Genomic DNA, 6,000 nt, shown 5'->3' with positions numbered 1-6,000 from the left:
GCCTCCTTTCCCACAAAAGCTGATTGCACTTGACCCACCTGTATGAGGCAGCATAGTCATCCCATCTCAATTTTTAATCATATCAGCAAAGACTCTTTGACATTTAAAACATATCCATAAGTTCTGAGAATCAGGACATAGACATCTCAGATATGGGGAGAGCATTATTCTCTCTATCACAGTATTATCACTTTAAAACATACTCACGCTTAGCTTATTACTATTCTTGGAAGAGCACTCAGATGAAGCACTTTTAACTTATCTGTAATATTTGGGAGTACATGTGACTCTAATAGTAATTACGTGAAATGATATACCACAGGTTAATAATGCTCTTTATCATGGCTTCCAGTCTTTTAACATAAAACTCCTACACTATGGAAACATGATTAAATTGTCCTGTAATTTGAGAGCAAGTAGAAAAAGATATTGAGCAGCATATTTTGAAAGTACATGATGTATTCAGTCAGAAGCATTTGCCTTATGTGCAAACAAAACCACCATGAACATACAAGAATCATATAAGTTCACAGAAATATTTTCAGAAGTGTAGTGTTTAGGTTTTTAGTTGACTTCATGCTCAATATAAGTTTTTTAAAAAAATTAATTCTTAAACAGTATGACTTGGAGTAAAATATTTAGCAATGGAGATAACATTCATTCATTCATTCATTCAAAAACCATTTTTTCAAAAAATACCTCTGTGTCAGGTTCTATGCCAGACAATGAAGATGCACTACACTTTGTACTATTACTGTGTCCTTATTTTTTAATTTTAGATTCTTATAATCTGGAACTGCTTTAAATTACAGAAAGGAGAAATCATTGTTTAATACTTTTTCATGATTCTGATTATACAGATTTATTAGTAAACATGCATTTATGATAGTTTAATGCCTCTGATCCATCTGCTTTCCAAAATGATCAAATATCACCACCAGTAATATTTTAAAATAGTTTATGTCTTAACTTTATATTTCTTCTAAGCACGTCTCACTATAAACTATAAACATTTATAGAATTTATATCCCATTATTATTTTTAAATAAACTTTTAATATATTGCAGTTTTAAATCCTGCATTGTTTAGTAAAGGAGGTGTGTTTTAAAGATACTTTTAAAACTGCATACGTAGCTGATAGTCTAAATTGACTCAACTTTTTCTACAGAACAGACTCATATTCCCTGTGCCATTATTATATTTCAAATATATGTATATTTTTTTATATCCTGGATTGATAAATAAGTAGGCAGATACTATTTGTGCTGAAAATTTCATGGCAAAGAAGTAACTAATTGCTGTCCTTTAGCAATAAACATGAGAGGAAATAAAAGATCAGAAGTGGTGTGGTGAACTTATCAGGTCACACGTGCGCATAACAGGGGACCTCAGTCCTCGGTCACCTTGTCCCGAGCTCTGTGAAGTTGTGCATCATTCACTGTTCCATCTGGTATGCAAGTATTATTTACATCGCTTGCAGCTAACTTTCTCTCCATCCTTAAAGATTCTTCTTATTCTTTCAGTACCTCAACATTCCTCTAGAGGGCCTGCAGAACTGCACAACCACACTTCCAAACCACACTAGCGCAAGATCGTTCTCCAGCTAGCTCAGATGTTTTCACCTTAGTCTGCAAAATCCAACTCCTCTCACACCCCACATGTTGGATGCAGAGGGTCTTGGCATCTGCCTCCCTGGGACATCCTCGAACCATTCTGCTTTAATCAAAGTTTATATTGTTCTCTTCCTTGGTATTTAGCCTGAAACATCACCCAACTCAGCACTCAATTAGAGCACTTTCTCTAAGAATCACAACAGCATCAACACTCTGATATCCACCCTCTTCCAGTTTAGTAAACTGGAAAAGTCTCTAGAGAGATAACATTGGCTCTAACTTTGCTGCTGAATCTCAGAAGCCCAGTATACCGACTTCCTCTTTCTGTGTTCTGCGGTAATTAATTAATGCACCTTCCTTGAGGCGATGGGCATGCTTGTCAGAGGTGGTTAGCAGGATGGTGAGGAGGAAGAGATTAGTGGCAAGAGGTCATTTCTGGGATAACTGGTGCAGAGCCTTGGCCTCAAACTCATAGAGCAACGAGTATTTAGAGGGAGAGCTTTTCATGGTATGTGTGAGTTGTGAAGTGGAAATGGCTATACTTAAGAGAGACCAGTAGCAGAGGATGTAATCCATGCTAGAATAGAAACTCATCTAAACAGGTAAGAGCCAGAAGACGGCTGTTAATTAGCCACTTGTCTGTCTTTTATTCACTGAAAATTTTCTGAATGTAAGCTAAATTTTAGATTATCAGAAATGTTATGAGGCATGACATGGATGCAGGCAATAAACAATCTACTTAGGTTTTTACAGCTTACTCTCTTTAAGTCACGCAAGCAGTTGAGAGAAATTTACCACAGGAAAAAGTGGGATAAAAATTAGATGAACTCATCCTCCTCAGCCTCTGTCCTTATGGAAGACTTTCTATACTAAGCCTCCGGTGCTGCCAGGTAGTTTGAGAGTACTTTTTCTTAAATTTATGTTTTTGTATTGTTGTTAAAGCTATACCAGTGTTTTTCCTAGACAACTGTTTTCTTAAAGCACGATGTGTTATTTTCCATGTAGTAGAAAAAGAATTCAGGCAGCAGCCCATACAGATGTTATATTCTTGTGGTATAAGCGATAACTGCTCAGTCCCACAGAAAATGAGATTCTGTGCTTCTGCAAGGGCTGTATGAACAGGGCAGAAGACATACTGGGTTCAGATCACCAATACTACCAGCTTTTCAGACTGCTTGCTTGGATCACACAGGCCATCCCCAGAAAATGCTGGGCACTCAGGAATTAGGCAGCTAGCTCTAGCTAGCTCTAGCTAGAAACAGTATACCTAGTACACTGGCCAACTGCTGTGCATATAATTCAATAACCTATTTAATTCATCTTTTGACATCTCATTTACACAGTCATTGTTTGGTATAACTTATTATCATAAAAGATTTCTTATAATAATGGTCATTTTTCATTTTATTCTGTTTTTCACCACTGGTTATATCTTAGTACTGCTGCTAATATTGTCAGGCTTTGTGTTAGACTTACAGTAGGAACCTAACTTAACTGTTCCCTTGAAAGGTTCTGATGTGTTTCCTAGTAGACAGCACATCAAGATATGCCCACTGACTAACAGGAACCCTAGTTAAATTAAGGGGATTTTATTGTTTGTCATAATTAGGAGTCCACATAAAAAACAAATTACAAGAGTGGTCCAAGATGGCCACTGTTCTCCATTCTTCTGCAATACCCTCCACGTTCCACTGCTCTAGTGTAAGTTTGACCTCCTTTGTAATGTGGATATAGCTGCTTCACATGCTTTTTCATTCACATTTGGCTGGAGTGTCTGACTTTCTGTTGCCCTCCAATGAGTATAAGGAAACACCCTTCCAGAAATTCCTCCCAAATATTTCTTTGTACCTCATTAATCAGGATATGAAGCTGATTTCCATTCTTAGCAAGTCATAAAAAAGGAGCTATCCCCAGACCAACCAGTTCTGCCTGTGAGGTGAGGTCAGTTACAGAAACCCGATTATATTTTTATGAATGGAAGAGAGTAAAATCATCATTCTCATCCCTTAAGATACACTTAGGGAATTAAATATATTGGCGTTCATTTGTGGGCATTTTTCTTCTGTCATATACTTCCAGCACTGCATCTTCCAGGTCTACTCCAGTGAGCTATTTTCTCAGCATGGATTTTCAAGTAGTCTGTTTGAAACCTATGTTCAACACTTTCCTTCTGATGCCTCCCTTTCAAACCTGTATCAAACCAGTGCATTCTCTCTTTGGAGTGTGCTGAATAAAAGTAAATAAATATAAGATATGCTTATTCTGTACTAATTTGCTAATTGGTTGGTATACTTTAGATACCTTTGTATGTTTGTGTTATGCAGGAACAATTTTTTCTGCTAATGCTATGATAGTTGTAGTGTTTTGATTAATTAAAGTGTGGCAATCTGTTTTTTTTTAGGAATACTCCTCTGTATTATAGCCACATTCTTATGGGAAAATAAACTTATCTTTTATAATTTCCACTGTCATAGGTTAAATTATCATCTGGTTTAGTAAATGGATGTAATTTTTTTTATTTTAAAGAGAAAAGAACAAAAACAAATTTACAAACTCAAAGACATAGACAAAACAACACAAAACAATAATGATACAGAATTTCAAACAAGGAGATAGGAAATTAACAATGGTTGTTTTATTACATATTGCTATCTTCAAGCTTAAGTAAAAGCAAAGAATCTGAAATTATCCCGTGCATATTATCTGACCATAGTGTAATGAAATTGGAAATTAATGACAAAAGGAAACACAACACTCCATAAACACATGGAAATTAAATAACAGCCTCTCGAACAACCAATGGGTCACAGATGAAATTAAAAAAGAAATTAACCAATATCTATAATCAAATGAAAACGTAAATACAACTTACTGGAATCTGTGGGATGCAATGAAAGCAGTCCTCAGAGGGCAATTTATAGCCACGAACTCATACATTGGGAAAACAAAATGGATGTAAATTTAAACATCAAGTTTTCTAAACTAATGTGCCTAATCATTCAATAGAAATAATGTTACACAATAATATTTTAAAGTTAGAAAAGGAAGCATCTGTTTTGGCAAAATGAAGGCCATATACAATTTTGTATATTCTATAGATATTTGCAACAAATTTGTTTTATCAGGGCCTTCATATTTGCTGCTTGTTTCATCCTTAAAGCATTTTTTCAAAGTAGATTACTAATCTCTAAGGGTGAAGAAAGCAAGGTTTATGGAGATAACTTGGCAAAGATCAACCAGCTAGTTAAATGGAAAAGCCATTATAAATCAAAACTCACACACAAATAAAAATAAAACAAAACACAGTAATTTCCATTCCAGTTTCACTTAGTTTTTGAAGTTTATGACTTAAAACAACTTGTTAGTTTAAATAGGAAATCAAGGGGGCTAAATGCCCGACAGAGCAAAGTCAAGAATACAGTGAATTTAATTTCAGAAATCATTTATAAAAAGAAAATATTTTTCTACATTTAAATATATGCATCTGAGTGTAGACCAGTAGACAATTCCACTGTGTGACTAGAAAATTGTGAAAAAGTAAGACTTCACCACAGGTTAATAGATAAGAATGACTGTATTTCTCCATTCTATAGTTTATAGAATGTAAATATACCTACTATACTGTGACAATACTTTCCCAAAAACTGTCCAAAATATAAATAGCACAAAATTAAAATTCCAATTATAAATAAGCTTATTTAATAATGTAAATTTTTTAAAAGTTGTCTCTAACTGTTACAATTTTAATTACTGTTTGCCTAAGCATCCTAGCCTTCACTTGGCATTGATAACTTTAAATCAAAAATCACACACTTTGAATAAGCACCTGAATATTGGTGTACTACACGTCTTTAGAAAATCACTAAATGCAGAGGTCCTCAGTACAGTCAGTGCTGAGGGAAGAATAGTCACGTGAAAGAAGTCCTGCAGAGATAAAGGCTGTAGAAGAACAAGAGGAGTGGCTGCCAAAATGGTGGACTTGGCAGTAACGACTGAGAGTTGGATGCTCCAAGTATGAACTCATGTTTGGCTTAAAATAGATATATATGGCTACATAGAGAAATGTTTCCTAGGCCTCTAAGCAACAACATGTCAGTAGCAACCCACCTTGGATTCTTCAATTTTCCAATAAAAGGGAACAGGGACTGCCCGAGGCAATTAATGTACAAGATGGAGCAAGTAATACATGAGGTGAGCCAGGCGCATTTAAAGTGCCAGAAAATGCATCCAAAAACTCCAAAGATGGAGACTGATTTGTTGAATTTTCATATAGACAGTGATTAGTAAGGGCTCACTGAAGCTCTTACATATTTTTTTTAATTTTAAAAATAAAAGGAGGAAAACATTTTCAGACAGACAACCTTTTACAAAATAGCAAAAGAACAGT

Source organism: Chinchilla lanigera, unplaced genomic scaffold, assembly GCF_000276665.1.
Source record: "Chinchilla lanigera isolate Chin_1 unplaced genomic scaffold, ChiLan1.0 scaffold00014, whole genome shotgun sequence".
Classification (NCBI taxonomy): Eukaryota; Metazoa; Chordata; class Mammalia; order Rodentia; family Chinchillidae; genus Chinchilla; species Chinchilla lanigera.
This window is presented reverse-complemented; position numbering follows the sequence as displayed.